This window comes from Bufo bufo, chromosome 1 (assembly GCF_905171765.1).
Source record: "Bufo bufo chromosome 1, aBufBuf1.1, whole genome shotgun sequence".
Classification (NCBI taxonomy): domain Eukaryota; kingdom Metazoa; phylum Chordata; class Amphibia; order Anura; family Bufonidae; genus Bufo; species Bufo bufo.
Window position 1 is genome coordinate 353,813,713 of NC_053389.1, and position 18,627 is coordinate 353,832,339.

General features: G+C 45.4%; 1 pseudogene; it reads left to right on the forward strand.

The window, feature by feature from the left end:
• Positions 1-2,589: 2,589 nt before the first annotated feature.
• Positions 2,590-2,749, forward strand: LOC120987354 (annotated as a pseudogene).
• Positions 2,750-18,627: the final 15,878 nt, after the last annotated feature.

Consider the following 18,627-nt stretch of genomic DNA (forward strand, 5'->3'; position numbering starts at 1 on the left):
GCGCCCCTGGGAAGGAGGAAGTGCGCCGGTAAGCTTCGCCTCTTGCACGTACCAGAGTGTGCAGGAGGAGGAGCGCTATATGTGGAGGGAGCCCTGTCTCACTGCGCTGTGGGACAGGCGGAAGTGCGCCGGTAAGCTCCTCCTCCTGCACGGCACAGTGTGCAGGAGATAGTGATGGGAAGTTCGGATCTTTTAGGTGAATCGGTTCATTTGAATCAGCTCATTCGGATCAGAATCGGATCTTCGGTTCACTTGGCGAGTCAGACTGCTGAGCTGACTCGCAAGTGAACTGAAGACTCTAGGTGCCGATGCGCATGCGCAGCTGCTGACTCAGTCAGTGACACTGCAGTGAGTCGGCTCTTCAGCTCTCTGAAGTTGAACTCGTCTCTGATTAGTATTGAGTGAGTCAGGAAGAGTGATTTTTTTATAGTAAAGGGAAGCTGAGGCTGACGTTGGACAGGCGGACAGGAGGAAGCTGTCACTGTGGTGTGCAATGTGAATTGTTGTCTGTTGTGCATTGTTCCCCACAGTGACAACAGTCTGACACTGACAGTAGTACAACGAACCAAGTGAAGTGAAATGTGAATGCACAGGGAAAACTATGTGCTGAACTGTGTCCTCTGTCCCTTCTCTTATCTCTCTGCTCCTGTCCCTTAATCTTATCACTGCTGCAACAAGAGCCACAGCCTCAGTGTAACCTGTTCTACAGTCTGACAGCCTCAGTGTAACCTGTTCTACAGTCTGACTCACAGCCTCAGTGTAACCTGTTCTACAGTCTGACAGCCTCAGTGTAACCTGCTCTACAGTCTGACTCACAGCCTCAGTGTAACCTGTTCTACAGTCTGACTCACGGCTCTTTTAACTCAATGAATCGAATGAGTCACTAACTGAGTCGGATCTTTAGATTCTTGTGACTCATTCCATTCATTTAGACTCCCTGACCCTGTACTACTCCGAGGACTGAGTCAGAGCTGCTAGTGTGCTGTGCTTGCCTCGCCCCCTCAGCTCTGGTCGGTGATTGGTTGGTGGGCGGGGAGGGGAGGGGCTGGCAGAAGCAGCTTCCACTCTAGGATCATATTACACTCCTCCCCAGTCCCTCCCTCAGGCTCCTGCTGCCAGCGTGAGGTGAGCTGAGCGTCTCTGTCAGCATTGCTGTGTGCTGTGACTGAGTTGAGCCGGTTCAAACGGATCGGATCACTCTGAACTGAATCGATTGGCGGAGCGCTCTGAAGGATGGCCGGGGTCCGGACAACTGGCGGCCGCGGTCCGTATTTGGACCGCGGTCCGCCAGTTGAGTACCCCTGCTATAGAGCTTAGAGGTTAAGCTAATAAATTTGTATGTAGACATCCCTGGTTCAAGTCCCCAGAGAGATCTGTTTACTTTCTATTATTTTTTTCTTTAAACCATATTAATAGGATACTGTATATAATAAACAATACATCATTAATAATAACAAGGCCTTACTATATTGAGAATATTATTTATATTTTTTTTGCTAAGACTTATTACTGGATTATTCGTAGACACTATATATTTATAAAGAAGCCAGTAATATTTATTAGCTTTCTAAAAAACATTATTCTCAATATGACAAGGACATAGAATTGTCTTATGTGGAAGAAAAACACTTCAAAGTCTCTTCTGAGATTCAAACCTAGGATCTCTAAATTTAAAACCAAGAGCTTAACCTCTAAGCATGACCACATAGTACTGCATGTCTTTTCTATGCTGATAGGTAGAGATAAGCGAGTCGAAGCTGATGAAGTGGAATTCGATTCAAATTTCAGGAAAAATTCTATTCGCACCAAATGCGAATTTCCTCGCGCTTCGCGGTAACGAATTGCATTTTTTCCTAAAATAGCTGCTACACGTGTGAGGACATGGGGCAAGGAACTCTGGGAAGGCGGGATGAACCGTAATACCATCCATGCAGCCAATCAGCAGCCAGCCAGCCCTGTGATGTCACAGCCCTATAAATAGCCTCAGCCATCTTGGATTCTGTCATTTTCCAGCGTACTTAGTGCAGGGATTTACTAGTGCAAAAAAAGCGATTTACTAGTGCAGGGAAAGATTATTCAAGGTGCAGGGAAAGGATAGGGAGGAATCTTTTCACATCATTTATGTAGAACAGGGTTCAGTAGGGGAGGTTGCAGCCTGGGTAATAGGAACAATCCTATTACACCTTGCTGCACTGACTGGGGATTCAAATAGCCATTATACAACTCTATAATTCTAGAAAACTGTTCTTGTTATAGGGGTGGAAAAAGAAAAATATATTCTGTGTTCAGCCCAGCAGTTATCTGTTGAAAAGCCTTTACATAAGCCTGTATATACGTGGAAAAAGAAAAACATTTTCTGCATTCAGCGCTGCAGCTATTTGTTCAAAAGCCTTTAGTGGCATATATACGTGGAAAAAGAAATATATATTCGGCGTTCAGCACCGCAGTTTATGTGTGTTAAAGCGTTTAGTGGCGTATTTCAGTAGAAAAAGAAAAATATATTAGCCCTTTAGTGCTGCAGTTATATGTTTAAAAGCCTTTAGTTGCATATTTCAGTAGAAAAAGAAAAATAGATTCGCGCTTTTAGGGGTGGATTCTTGGCCTTTTGGCTAAGATCAAGTGTAGTATCTGTTCTTATCCATCCGGTAGAGTTTACTCCCGGGATGTAGAGCAGAGAACCACTGTGTAGTACCTGTTCTTCAGTGCAGCTGCACTGTACTCCATCAATGGGGAGAAGTGGTTACCCAACCCATGGATGTTGAGTGGGACAGAAAACCACAGACCAAAGCCATGAGGCTGGGTTGTGTTGCAAGCCCAAAGTGCATAGTGCCCCAGGGGTGGTGCCGCTGGGGTGCCTGAACACATAGGGTTTGTCCTTGGCCTACAGAGTGATGGCACATTTTCACAGGCACTTTTCTTTCTCACATTTTTAGCGCACACACCTCTATTTGCTAGCCTTCGGCCCTGAAAATATGAGGAATTTTTATCATTCCCATCGAATGTCCGGACCTTAATTGCACACATTCACTTTATTAAATTTTTGTGTTCACTGTGTGCACTTTTACACATTTCACTAGGATTTTCAGGGTTGCGGCGCCCTTACGGGTATGTGGCCATATTGGTTCCTCACGCCCCCTGCCAAACCCCTTGGGCTCTCCCTTTGGGGAGAATCCAGACCTTTTGTTGAAGCTCCTGGCTGACGCCCTGGGTGGCAGCCGAGGCGAAAGCCGGGAGCACAGACGGGCGTACCCTCGGCTTCGACTGAGGGTTGACATTTGTCCCTGTCCCTTGCAGGAGCCAAGTGTGCATTTCACTTTCCTGTGGTTATACATCTGTTTCAACGGATTGTTATGTCAGTATATTAGGGTTACCTTGAAATATGTTTATAGATATATAGATGGGAACGTGCCCCTCATAGTGTGATTCTGTCAGGTATGTTTAGGGATACATGTGGGTGCATGCCTCTCATAGTGTGATGCTGTCAGGTATGTTTATGGATATATGTGGGAGTGTGCCCCTTAGAGCGTGATGCAGTCTGGTATGTTTATGGATACATGTGGGAGAGTGCACCTTCTACTGTGATGCAGTCTGGTATTTTTTGGGATACATGTGGGAGCGTGCCTCTCATAGTGTGATGCTGTCAGTTATTTTATGGATATATGTGGAAGCGTGCCCCTCATAGTGTGATGCTGTCAGGTATGTTTATGGATAAATGTGGAAGCGTGCCACCTTAGAGTGTGATGCAGTCTTGTATGTTTAGGGATGCAGTTAGGTATGTTTAGGGATACATGTGGGAGCGTGCCCCTCATAGTGTGATGCAGTCTGGTATGTTTAGGGATAGATGTGGGTGCATGCCCCTCATAGTGTGATGCTGTCAGGTATGTTTATGGATATATGTGGGAGCGTGCCCCTTAAAGCGTGATGTAGTCTGGTATGTTTAGGGATATATCTGAGAGCGTGCCCCTTAGAGTATGATGCAGTCTTGTATGTTTAGGGATAAATGTGGTAGCGTGCCACCTTAAAGCGTGATGCAGTCTGGTATGTTTAGGGATAAATGTGGTAGCGTGCCACCTTAAAACGTGATGCTGTCAGGTATGTTTAGGGATACATGTGGGAGCGTGCCCCTCATAGTGTGATGCAGTCTGGTATGTTTATGGATATATGTGGAAGCGTGCCCCTTAAAGCGTGATGTAGTCTGGTATGTTTAGGGATATATCTTAGAGCGTGCCCCTTAGAGTATGATGCAGTCTTGTATGTTTAGGGATAAATGTGGTAGCGTGCCACCTTAAAGCGTGATGCAGTCCGGTATGTATAGGGATAAATGTGGTAGCGTGCCACCTTAAAGCGTGATGCTGTCAGGTATGTTTAGGGATACATGTGGGAGCGTGCCCCTCATAGTGTGATGCAGTCTGGTATGTTTAGGGATACATGTGGGTGCGTGCCCGTCATAGTGTGATGCTGCCAGGTATGTTTATGGATATATGGGGGAGCATGTGCCTTAGGCCCCTTTCACACGGGCGAGTATTCCGCACGGATGCGATGCGTGAGGTGAACGCATTGCACCCGCACTGAATACCGACCCATTCATTTCTATGGGGCTGTTCAGATGAGCGGTGATTTTCACGCGTTGCGTGAAAATCGCAGCATGCTCTATATTCTGCGTTTTTCACGCAACGCAGGCCCCATAGAAGTGAATGGGGTTGCGTGAAAATCGCAAGCATCCGCAAGCAAGTGCGGATGCGGTGCGATTTTCACGCACGGTTGCTAGGAGACGATCGGGATGGAGACCCGATCATTATTATTTTCCCTTATAACATGGTTATAAGGGAAAATAATAGCATTCTGAATACAGAATGCAAAGTAAAATAGGGCTGGAGGGGTTAAAAAATTTTTTAAAAAAATTCAACTCACCTTAATCCACTTGATCGCGTAGCCCGGCATCTCCTTGTGTCTCCTTTGTTGAATAGGACCTGTGGTGAGCATTAAATACAGTTACAGGACCTTTGATGACGTCACTCCGGTCATCACATGGTACGTCACATGATCTTTTACCATGGTGATGGATCATGTGATGACCGGAGTGACGTCATCAAAGGTCCTGGAATGAATGCTCACCACAGGTCCTGTTCAGCACAGAAGGAGACATAGGAGATGCCGGCAGCGCCAGCAAGTGGATTAAGGTGAGTTAAATTATTATTATTTTTTTTTTAACCCCTCCAGCGCTATTTTACTGTGCATTCTGTATTCAGAATGCTATTATTTTCCCTTATAACCATGTTATAAGGGAAAATAATTCAATCTACAGAACACCGATCCCAAGCCCGAACCTCTGTGCGCGATTTTTCTCACACGAGTGCAAAACGCATTACAATGTTTTGCACTCGTGCGGAAAAATCGCGGGTGTTCCCGAAACGCACCCGCACATTTTCCCACAACGCCCGTGTGAAAGAGGCCTTAGAGCGTGATGCAGTCTGGTATGTTTATTGATACATGTGGGAGCGTGCACCTCATAGTGTGATGCAGTCTGATATGTTTAGGGATACATGTGGGAGCTTGCACCTCATAGTGTGATGCAGTCTGGTATGTTTAGGGATACATGTTGGTGCGTGCCCTTCATAGTGTGATGCTGTCAGGTATGTTTATGGATATATGGGGGAATGTGTGCCTTAAAGCGTAATGCAGTCTGGTATGTTTAGGGATATATGTGGGAGCGTGCCCCTTAGAGCGTGATGCAGTCTGGTAGGTTTATTGTTACATGTGGGAGCGTGCACCTCATAGTGTGATGCAGTCTGGTATGTTTAGGGATACATGTGGGAGCGTGCCCCTTAGAGCGTGATGCAGTCTGGTATGTTTAGGGATACATGTGGGAGCGTGCCTCTCATAGTGTGATGATGTCAGGTATGTTTATGGATACATGTGGGAGCGTGCCCCTCATAGTGTGATGCTGTCAGGTATGTTTTGGGATAAATGTGGTAGCGTGCAACCTTAGAGCGTGATGCTGTCAGGTATGTTTAGGGATACATATGGGAGCGTGCCCCTCATAGTGTGATGCAGTCTGGTATGTTTATGGATACATGTGGGTGCGTGCCCCTCATAGTGTGATGTTGTCAGGTATGTTTATGGATATATGTGGGAGCGTGCCCCTTAGAGCGTAAAAGTAGTCTGGTATGTTTAGGGATATATGTGGGAGCGTGCCCCTTAGAGCGTGATGCAGTCTGGTATGTTTAGGGATATGTGTGGGAGCGTTCCCCTTAGAGCGTGATGCAGTCTGGTATGTTTAGGGATATATGTGGGAGCGTGCCCCTTAGAGCGTGATGCAGTCTGGTATGTTTAGGGATATATGTGGGAGCGTGCCCCTTAGAGCGTGATGCAGTCTGGTATGTTTAGGGATATGTGTGGGAGCGTTCCCCTTAGAGCATGATGCAGTCTGGCATGTTTAGGGATATACAGGGAGTGCAGAATTATTAGGCAAGTTGTATTTTTGAGGATTAATTTTATTATTGAACAACAACCATGTTCTCAATGAACCCAAAAAACTCATTAATATCAAAGCTGAATATTTTTGGAAGTAGTTTTTAGTTTGTTTTTAGTTTTAGCTATTTTAGGGGGATATCTGTGTGTGCAGGTGACTATTACTGTGCATAATTATTAGGCAACTTAACAAAAAACAAATATATACCCATTTCAATTATTTATTTTTACCAGTGAAACCAATATAACATCTCAACATTCACAAATATACATTTCTGACATTCAAAAACAAAACAAAAACAAATCAGTGACCAATATAGCCACCTTTCTTTGCAAGGACACTCAAAAGCCTGCCATCCATGGATTCTGTCAGTGTTTTGATCTGTTCACCATCAACATTGCGTGCAGCAGCAACCACAGCCTCCCAGACACTGTTCAGAGAGGTGTACTGTTTTCCCTTCTTGTAAATCTCACATTTGATGATGGACCACAGGTTCTCAATGGGGTTCAGATCAGGTGAACAAGGAGGCCATGTCATTAGATTTTCTTCTTTTATACCCTTTCTTGCCAGCCACGCTGTGGAGTACTTGGACGCGTGTGATGGAGCATTGTCCTGCATGAAAATCATGTTTTTCTTGAAGGATGCAGACTTCTTCCTGTACCACTGCTTGAAGAAGGTGTCTTCCAGAAACTGGCAGTAGGACTGGGAGTTGAGCTTGACTCCATCCTCAACCCGAAAAGGCCCCACAAGCTCATCTTTGATGATACCAGCCCAAACCAGTACTCCACCTCCACCTTGCTTGCGTCTGAGTCGGACTGGAGCTCTCTGCCCTTTACCAATCCAGCCACGGGCCCATCCATCTGGCCCATCAAGACTCACTCTCATTTCAAAATCAGTCTTGAGATATTTCTTGGCCCAGTCTTGACGTTTCAGCTTGTGTGTCTTGTTCAGTGGTGGTCGTCTTTCAGCCTTTCTTACCTTGGCCATGTCTCTGAGTATTGCACACCTTGTGCTTTTGGGCACTCCAGTGATGTTGCAGCTCTGAAATATGGCCAAACTGGTGGCAAGTGGCATCTTGGCAGCTGCACGCTTGACTTTTCTCAGTTCATGGGCAGTTATTTTGCACCTTGGTTTTTCCACACGCTTCTTGCGACTCTGTTGACTATTTTGAATGAAACGCTTGATTGTTCGATGATCACGCTTCAGAAGCTTTGCAATTTTAAGAGTGCTGCATCCCTCTGCAAGATATCTCACTATTTTTGACTTTTCTGCGCCTGTCAAGTCCTTCTTTTGACCCATTTTGCCAAAGGAAAGGAAGTTGCCTAATAATTATGCACACCTAATATAGGGTGTTGATGTCATTAGACCACACCCCTTCTCATTACAGAGATGCACATCACCAAATATGCTTAATTGGTAGTAGGCTTTCGAGCCTATACAGCTTGGAGTAAGACAACATGCATAAAGAGGATGATGTGGTCAAAATACTCATTTGCCTAATAATTCTGCACGCAGTGTATGTGGGAGCGTGCCCCTTAGAGCGTGATGCAGTCTTGCATGTTTAGGGATATATGTGGGAGCGTGCCCCTTAGAGCGTGATGCAATCTGGTATGTATAGGGATATATGTGGGAGTGTGCCCCTCATAGTGTGAAGCTCTCGGTATGTTTAGGGATAGATGTGGGAGCATACCCCTTAGAGCGTGATGCAGTCTGGTATGTTTAGGGATATATGTGGAAGCGTTCCCCTTAGAGCGTGATGCAGTCTGGTATGTTTAGGGATACATGTGGGAGCGTGCCACCTTAGAGTGTGATGCTCTCAGGTATGTTTAGGGATATATGTGGGAGCGTGCCCCTTAGAATGTGATGCAGTCTTGTATGTTTAGGGATATATGTGGGAGTGTGCCCCTCATAGTGTGATGCTCTCAGGTATGTTTAGGGATATATGTGGGAGCGTGCCCCTCAGAGTGTGATGCAGTCTGGTATGTTTATGGATATATGTCACGAGAAAACAATCTCAGAGTGGCTTGGATAAGTCAAATTGTTCAAAAGTTATTACCACATAAAGTGACACGTCATATTTAAAAATATTGGCCTGGAATGTAATTTAAAAATTGTCTCAGTAGTGAAGGATTTAAAAATAACGTATTTAATTATATACTGACAATGATATAAATTGTTTTTGATCAGAATGCCGTCTTGCATTGTGAATGGATGTAAGACGACAAAAAAAAAACTAGACCGTTCCATCATCCTCCATTAATTTCCTTGTGAGGTGGAAAGAATCCGCCAATGGCTTAGTCAAACAAGACAGTACCCTCATAATCTTGAAGAAATTGTTATAAAAGTCAAGATGGGCACACTGTATGACAACCATCGAATGTGTTCATTACATTTTACAAACTACAGTTGTGTTCAAAATTATTCAACCCCCACTGAAATTGAGTGTTTTGGCCAGTTTGACATTGATTTTGATCATTTCAGTCATCTTGTTTACAATTAAATCAAAGAGGCACTTGTAAGTCAGACAAATATAACATAACATTTATAATGAAATAACCACAAATGTCTTTTCTGTGCTCACATCATTATCAGTTTTATTCAACCCCCAAGTGACATTCAATCTTAGTACTTAGTACAACATCCTTTTCCAGTTATACCAGCTTTTAAACGTGAAGCATAGCTTGACACAAGTGTCTTGCAGCGATCTACGGGTATCTTCGCCCATTCTTCATGGTCAAAAGCCTCCAGTTCAGTCACATTCTTAGGCTTGCGCGCTGCAACTGCTTTCTTTAAGTCCCACCAGAGGTTCTCAATCGGATTTAAGTCTGGTGACTGCAATGGCCACTTCAAAATGTTCCAGCCTTTAACCACCTCAGCCCCTATGGCTTAAACACCCTTAAAGACCAGGCAACTTTTTACACTTCTGACCTACACTACTTTGACCGTTTATTGCTCGGTCATGCAACTTACCACCCAAATGAATTTTACCTCCTTTTCTTCTCACTAATAGAGCTTTCATTTGGTGGTATTTCATTGCTGCTGACATTTTAACTTTTTTTGTTATTAATCGAAATCTAACGATTTTTTTGCAAAAAAATGACATTTTTCACTTTCAGTTGTAAAATTTTGCAAAAAAAACAACATCCATATATAAATTTTGCTCTAAATTTATTGTTCTACATGTCTTTGATAAAAAAAAAAAAATGGTTTGGGTAAAAGTTATAGCGTTTACAAACTATGGTACAAAAATGTGAATTTCCGCTTTTTGAAGCAGCTCTGACTTTCTGAGCACCTGTCATGTTTCCTGAGGTTCTACAATGGCCAGACAGTACAAACACCCCACAAATGACCCCATTTCGGAAAGTAGACACCCTAAGGTATTCGCTGATGGGCATAGTGAGTTCATAGAACTTTTTATTTTTTGTCACAAGTTAGCGGAAAATTATGATTTTTTTTTTTTTCTTACAAAGTCTCATATTCCACTAACTTGTGACAAAAAATAAAAAGTCCTACTCAGGAGAAGTTGGGGAATGTGTTTTGGGGTGTCATTTTACATATACCCATGCTGGGTGAGAGAAATATCTTGGTCAAATGCCAACTTTGTATAAAAAGTTGTCTTTTGCCAAGATATTTCTCTCACCCAGCATGGGTATATGTAAAATGACACCCCAAAACACATTCCCCAACTTCTTCTGAATACGGAGATACCACATGTGTGACACTTTTTTGCAGCCTAGGTGGGCCAAGGGGCCCACATTCGAAAGAGCACCTTTCGGATTTCACAGGCCATTTTTTACAGAATTTGATTTCAAACTCCTTACCACACATTTGGGCCCCTAGAATGCCAGGGCAGTATAACTACCCCACAAGTGACCCCATTTTGGAAAGAAGACACCCCAAGGTATTTCGTGAGGGGCATGGCGAGTTCCTAGAATTTTTTTTTTTTTGTCACATTTTTTTATACAAAGTTGGCATTTGACCAAGATATTTCTCTCACCCAGCATGGGTATATGTAAAATGACACCCCAAAACACATTCCCCAACTTCTCCCGAGTACGGAGATACCACATATGTGACACTTTTTCGCAGCCTAGGTGGGCAAAGGGGCCCACATTCCAAAGAGCACCTTTCGGATTTCACAGGGCATTTTTTACAGAATTTGATTTCAAACTCCTTACCACACATTTGGGCCCCTAGAATGCCAGGGCAGTATAACTACCCCACAAGTGACCCCATTTTGGAAAGAAGACACCCCAAGGTATTCGCTGATGGGCATAGTGAGTTGATGGAAGTTTTTATTTTTTGTCACAAGTTAGTGGAATATGAGACTTTGTAAGAAAAAAATAAATAAAAAAATCATCATTTTCCACTAACTTGTGACAAAAAATAAAAAATTCTAGGAACTCCCCATGCCCCTCACGGAATACCTTGGGGTGTCTTCTTTCCAAAATGGGGTCACTTGTGGGGTAGTTATACTGCCCTGGCATTTTCCAGGGGCCCTAATATGTGGTAAGTAGGTAAATGACCTGTGAAATCCTAAAGGTGCTCTTTGGAATGTGGGCCCCTTTGCCCACCTAGGCTGCAAAAAAGTGTCACACGTGGTATCGCCGTATTCAGGAGAAGTTGGGCAATGTGTTTTGGGGTGTCTTTTTACATATACTCCTGCTGGGTGAGAGAAATATCTCGGCAAAAGACAACTTTTCCCATTTTTTTATACAAAGTTGGCATTTGACCAAGATATTTATCTCACCCAGCATGGGTATATGTAAAATGACACCCCAAAACACATTGCCCAACTTCTCCTGAGTACGGCGACACCAGATGTGTGACACTTTTTTGCAGCCTAGATGCGCAAAGGGGCCCACATTCCTTTTATGAGGGCATTTTTAGACATTTGGATCCCAGACTTCTTCTTACGCTTTAGGGCCCCTAGAATGCCAGGGCAGTATAAATACCCCACATGTGACCCCATTTTGGAAAGAAGACACCCCAAGGTATTCCGTGAGGGGCATGGCGAGTTCATAGAAATATTTTTTTTTTTGGCACAAGTTAGCGGAAATTGATTTTTATTTATTTTTTCTCACAAAGTCTCCCTTTCCGCTAACTTGGGACAAAAATTTCAATCTTTCATGGACTCAATATGCCCCTCACGGAATACCTGGGGGTGTCTTCTTTCCAAAATGGGGTTTCACATGTGGGGTATTTATACTGCCCTGGCATTCTAGGGGCCCTAAAGCGTGAGAAGAAGTCTGGAATATAAATGTCAAAAAAAATTTACGCATTTGGATTCCGTGAGGGGTATGGTGAGTTCATGTGAGATTTTATTTTTTGACACAAGTTAGTGGAATATGAGACTTTGTAAGAAAAATAATAATAATTTCCGCTAACTTGGGCCAAAAAAATGTCTGAATGGAGCCTTACAGGGGGGTGATCAATGACAGGGGGATGATCAATGACAGGGGGGTGATCAATGACAGGGGGTGATCAGGGAGTCTATATGGGGTGATCACCCCCCTGTCATTGATCACCCCCCTATGAGGCTCCATTCAGATGTCCGTATGTGTTTTGCGGATCCGATCCATGTATCCGTGGATCCGTAAAAATCATACGGACATCTGAATGCAGCCTTACAGGGGGGTGATCAATGACAGGGGGGTGATCAATGACAGGGGGGTGATCAGGGAGTCTATATGGGGTGATCACCCCCCCTGTAAGGCTCCATTCAGACGCCTGTATGTGTTTTGCGGATCCGATCCATCTATCAGTGGATCCGTAAAAATCATGCGGACGTCTGAATGGAGCTTTACAGGGGGGTGATCAATGACAGGGGGGTAATCAGGGAGTCTATATGGGGTGATCACCACAGTCATTGATCACGCCCCTGTAAGGCTCCATTCAGACGTCCGTATGCGTTTTGCGGATCCGATCCATCTATCAGTGGATCCGTAAAAATCATGCGGACGTCTGAATGGAGCTTTACAGGGGGTGATCAATGACACGGGGGTAATCAATGACAGGGAGGTGATCAGGGAGTCTATATGGGGTGATCAGGGGTGATCAAGGGTGAATAAGGGGTTAATAAGTGACAGGGGGGGGGGTGTAGTGTAGTGGTGCTTGGTGCAACATATTACTGAGCTACCTGTGTCCTCTGGTGGTCGATCCAAACAAAGGGGACCACCAGAGGACCAGGTAGCAGGTATATTAGACGCTGTTATCAAAACAGCGTCTAATATACCTGTTAGGGGTTAAAAAAATCACATCTCCAGCCTGCCAGCGAACGATCGCCGCTGGCAGGCTGGAGATCCACTCGCTTACCTTCCGTTCCTGTAAAACGCTCGCGCCTGTGTGCGCGCGTTCACAGGAAATCTCGCTTCCAGGACGCGTCGCTGCGTTCACAGGAAATCTCGCCTCCAGGACGCGTCGCTGCGTTCGGCGGTCCGGAGGTGGTTAATCTGCAACCATGCTCTAGTGGACTTGGAGGTATGCTTGGGATCATTGTCCTGTTGAAAGGTCCAACGTCTCCCAAGCCTCAGGTTTGTGACAGACTGCATCACATTTTTATCCAATATCTCCTGGTACTGAAGAGAATTCATGGTACCTTGCACACGCTGAAGCTTCCCTGTACCTGTAGAAGCAAAACAGCCCCAAAGCATGATTGACCCCCCGCCATGCTTCACAGTAGGCAAGGTGTTCTTTTCTTCATAGGCCTTGTTCTTCCTCCTCCAAACATAGCGTTGATCCATGGGCCCAAACAGTTCTAATTTTGTTTCATCAGTCCACAGAACACTATCCCAAAACTTTTGTGGTTTGTCCACATGACTTTTGGCATACTGCAGTCAACTCTTCTTATTCTTTGGAGACAGCAAGGGGGTGCGCCTGGGAGTTCTGGCATGGAGGCCTTCATTACGCAGTGTGCACCTTATTGTCTGAGCTGAAACTTCAGTACCCACATCTGACAAATCTTTTTTCAGTTCCTCAGCAGTCACACGGGGACTTTTCTCCACTTTGTGCTTCAGGTAGCGCACAGCAGTCGAAGTCAGCATCTTCTTTCTGCCACGACCAGGTAGCGTTTCAACAGTGCCCTTTGCCTTGAATTTGCGAATGATGCTTCCTATGGTGTCTCTTGGTATGTTTAACATCTTTGCAATCTTTTTATAGCCATTGCCCTTCCTGTGAAGAGAAATCACCTCTTCTCTTGTCTTCCTGGACCATTCTCTTGACTTCACCATGTTTGTAAACACACCAGTAAATGTCTAGAAGGAGCTGAGTATCACAGTCCTTTTAAATCTGCCTAATTGGTGCTTATTATGCTTGATTGCTGCTCCTTGACATCCACAGGTGTTTTCAATACCTGATCGAAAACACTTGAATGAACCTCTGTTCTTAAGAGTGGTAGTCTTTAAGGGGTTGAATAATTGTGTCAATGAAGAAATCACAAAAAAAAACATTTAATACTGTATTACAAAAACAATTGATGTCATTTTAGTTGCATTTGGTTCTTTAAAAAGTCCTTGTAAGATTTCATTCTGAACACAATTACAAATGTACACTAAATTCCCTAAAACCCTTTACAGCATTGGGGGTTGAATAATTTTGAACACAACTGTATGCGTACACTCATCATGAAGACCGTAGAAGATTAACACCAAATGCTATTCCTACTATATTTTCATTTCAATCATCTAATATTCAACCATCCTTAGAATTGCTGGAACAGCCAAGTACTAGCCGGCAGACAGTAACACAATCTATATCCTTTGCCACAAACACAATTCCTTGTGTTAGTGCTAACACTGGCTCAACTACTATGATGATGGTTACCAGGACAAACACAGTCACAATGACTACATCCTCAGTTTCTTATTACCAATTCCTGGAACAAAATTTTTCTCTAAGAAGCACAAACTTTCCATATACTGCTTCAGGAAAACACGTGACAGATGCCACCAAAAGAAGCGAGCCTCAGGACGAGGCACTAGCAAAAAGGAAAATTATTAGACAAAGCCTATATCATCCTGCCACCACCAGCGAAACTATTTTGTCCCCTGTAGGCACCACCACAATTTATTCTGCACCAGTGGCGTAACTACCGGGGAAGCAGCTGCTTCGGGGCCCGGGCTGCCAAGGGGGCCCGGCGCCCCGGCAGCGTGTGTGACAGTTTATTTTCAAGTTAGTTAAATATCGATTCTTGTCTTAATGTTCAGGGCCCCTTCACAGCAGCAGCGGCTGACCAGGCCCCCCCTCGCTAATGTGATCTAATCTTACTGTCTCCTAAAGTCTCCTGATGTGTCTGGGATTCGAACCCACAACCTCCAATGTATCAGTGTATCAGAGGCAAAGCATTTACCCTCACAGCCATAAAGGCTGCATTACAACTGATTCTATAACAGTAGAAGTCTCATATTTTTTCAGTCAGCAGCAAGGCAACTCTTATGGTCTTGTGGTTAAGTGCTTTGCCTCTGATACAGAAGGTCGTGGGTTCGAATCCCAGCAGAAACGTTTCTGAAATACAAGCACTGACTCCATATATGGACATACAGGGCGGGACACAGGAAGAGGCTGCATCGCATCGATGACATGGAGGTAAGTAGAAGTGTTTATTATTTATTTTTAATACCCGACTGTTACTGCCATGGGGGGAGCGGGAGGCACTTGATACTGGCACATGGGGGGGGGGGTTGGCACCTGATACTGGCACATGGGGGGGGGGGTTGGCACCTGATACGGGCACATGGGGGGGGGGAGGCACTTGATACTGGCACTTTTTTTGTGGGGAGGGAGATGGCACTATGATACTGGGACATCGGGGGGAGGAGAGAGGCACTTGATACTGACACCTGGGGGGGAGGGGGGGTTGGCACCTGATACTGGCACATGGGGGGAGAGGGAGAGAGGCACCTGATACTGGCACCTGGGGGGAAGGGGGGTTGGCACCTGATACTGGCACATGGGGGGGAGAGAGGCACCTGATACTGGCACATGGGGGGGGGGGGTTGGCACCTGATACTGGCACATGGGGGGGAGGGAGAGAGGCACTTGATACTGGCACTTTTTTGTGGGGGGGGGATATGGCACTATGATACTGGGACATGGGGGGGAGGAGAGAGGCACTATGATACTGGGACATGGGGGGGAGGAGAGAGGCACTTGATACTGGCATGTAGTGGGGGGGGGGGGGGGGGTTGGCACTTGATACTGGCACATAGGTGGGTTTGGCACTATGATACTGGCACATGGGGGGGAGAGGCACTTGATACTGCCACCTTTTTTGGGGGGGAGATGGCACTATGATACTGGGACATGGGGGGGAAGAGAGAGGCACTTAATACTGGCACATGGGGGGGGGGGGTTTGGCACTATGATACTGGCACATGGGGGGTGGGAAGGAGAGAGGCACTTGATACTGGCACATGGGGGGGGGAGATGGCACTATGATACTGGGACATGTGGGGGGGAGGAGAGAGGCACTTGATACAGGCACATGATGGGGGGGCATCTATGGGGACACTTACTGGCACATTATTGGGGGGCATTATGGGGGACACTAGGCCGGCAGCCTATCAGAGGCCGGACACTGAGGGGCATCTACTGGGGCACTAGATATGGGGCATTTTATACTGGTACATTATTGGGGGCACTAGCAGGAAGGGGGGAGAGGAGCACTATGGGGGAATTTACTGGGGGCACTATATAGGGGTATTTTATACAGGGACATTATGGGGGCACTATGAGGACATTAGCTCAACTGGGGGCATTACAAGGGGGTATTTTTGCACTGTCACATTATAAGGAGAATTATTACTACTGGGGGGGGGGCATTATAGTGGGCTTTATTACTCCCCCATGGTATGACCCCCTAGTAGCAGCACCAGCCTCTCCCTGCTCTGCTATTCCTCTGCCCCTTCTCCAAATCCTTATTATGAAATCTTTCTCATTAGGATAAAGCACAACATCAGCTCCGCCGAGTTCCCCAGCCAAGTGTTGAAGTGGCGTCCGAGATCCCCAAGGGTCAAGTAACTGTAAGTTTTCATATGAAATATGTTTATGTTATACACATATAGGATCCACTGTGCCACACAATATACAGTATACCGCTACACTGTGCCCCACAATATACAGTATACCGCTACCAGGGCCGGTACAAGGCAGGGGCCGAAGGAGCGGGTGCCCTGGGCGCTACCATTTGCGGACAGGAGGGGGGCGCAGGTGAAGTGCCAGCCACGGCCCCCCCTACATCATGCTGTGCCCCCCCAACTAAAATGACCCCCCCCCCCCCCCCCCCCCCAAGTGAGCAGCCGCCGCCGCCGGGCACAGGGAGATGAGCGCTTCCATTGCGCTCATCTCCATTGTAAAGTGTCTGTGCCAGCGGAGGTGCAGGGGAGGGAGAGGCGTGTCCCTTCCCTTTCCTCTGATAGGCTGCAGGCAGGCACCGAAGTGGAGGAGAGGCCTCGCCCCCTAATTACTCCTGTTTACCTTTCTAAAGCTAAAGGACCTTTGATGATGTCATCACAGGTCCTGTAAGGGAACTGCACAGTGTAAAGTGTAGTTCCCAGGTTAGAACAGTGCATCTGCCAGGACCTGTGATGACATCATCTTCAACATCACAGGTCCTGCAGAATCTAGCAAAGGAACTGCACCAAAAATGGTGTAGTTCCTAGGTTTCAAAGGTACATCTGCCAGGACCTGTGATGACATCATCACAGGTCCTTCAACCCCTAACAGCAAGTATTAAAAGTTCACAAGCAGCTCTGTATTGATCCATACAGACTGGAATGGAGAGGTAAGAGGAGGTCCTCCACTTTTCATCATTTACCCCCCCCCCCCCCCTCCATGCCCTGTTTTTACTCATTGCTCACTCATGTATACTACTCCAGACAGTTACCACTACCTCATGTACCTCACAGTGACTATAATGCATAACTGACCACATATTTCTATAAACACTGCATCTACAGTATTATACCTTCTATGTGTCACATCAATACACTGCTCTGTATATATATATATATATATATATATATATATATACACACACATACATGCACACACACTGCATATATTACACAGTATTATACATGCAATATGTACAGATATATAGTATATACCGCAGTGCACTGATATGTGAGGTATGAGGTATAATAGATGCTGTGTGTACAGATATCAGTACACTTCTGTATATACTATATATGTGAGGTACGAGGTATAATAGATGCAGTGTACAGATATATAGTATATACAGCAGTGTACTGATATGTGAGGTACGAGGTGTCAATACACTGCTGTATTTACTATATACCTGTACACACTGCATCTATTATACCTCGTACCTCACATATTACACTACTGTATATACTGTATACACTGCATATATTATACCCCGTACCTCACATATCAGTACACTGCTGTATATACTATATACCTGTACACACTGCATCTATTATACCGCGTACCTCACATAACTGTACACTGCTGTATATAATATACATCTGCATCTATTATACCTCTTTTGTGTGCCAGGGCTGTTTTGTAATCCCATTCCGGCCTTGATGGCATAAATTATAAAACGCAGCAGCAAGAATAGTTCATGGAACAAAGGGAGGGGCTATAAAAGGGGAATGGGGGCCCAATTTAGATTCCTGCTATGGGGCCCAGTGATTTTTATGTACGCCCCTGGCTGCAGGCACTAGGCCGGCAGCCTATCAGAGGCCGGCGCAATGACGTCATCGTGCCGCCTGAGCCTTACATTACAGCGTGGGACACAGGAAGAGGCTGCATCGCATCGCTGACACTTAGGTAAGTATAAGTGTTTTTTTTTTGTTTTTTTTTACAATAGTGTTACTGGCACATTGGGGGGGCTTATTACAAAACTGGCACATGATGATGGGGGGGACTTTATACTGGCACATGATGATGGGGGGGAACTTTATAGTGTCTGTGACTTTCAAAGTCCCACAGTCCTTTGTTCTATTGCTTTAAGTATATTCTTGTTTTGAAACAACATTGATTCTTTCTTAAAAACGGGGGGGGGGGGGGCGCAGTTTGCCATCTTCGCCCTGGGCACCAAATGGCCTTGTCCCAGCCCTGACCGCTACACTGTGCCAAAGGAGTGGGGTTTACACAGGAGGAGGGACCCTTACAAATATTTGCTGTGGGGC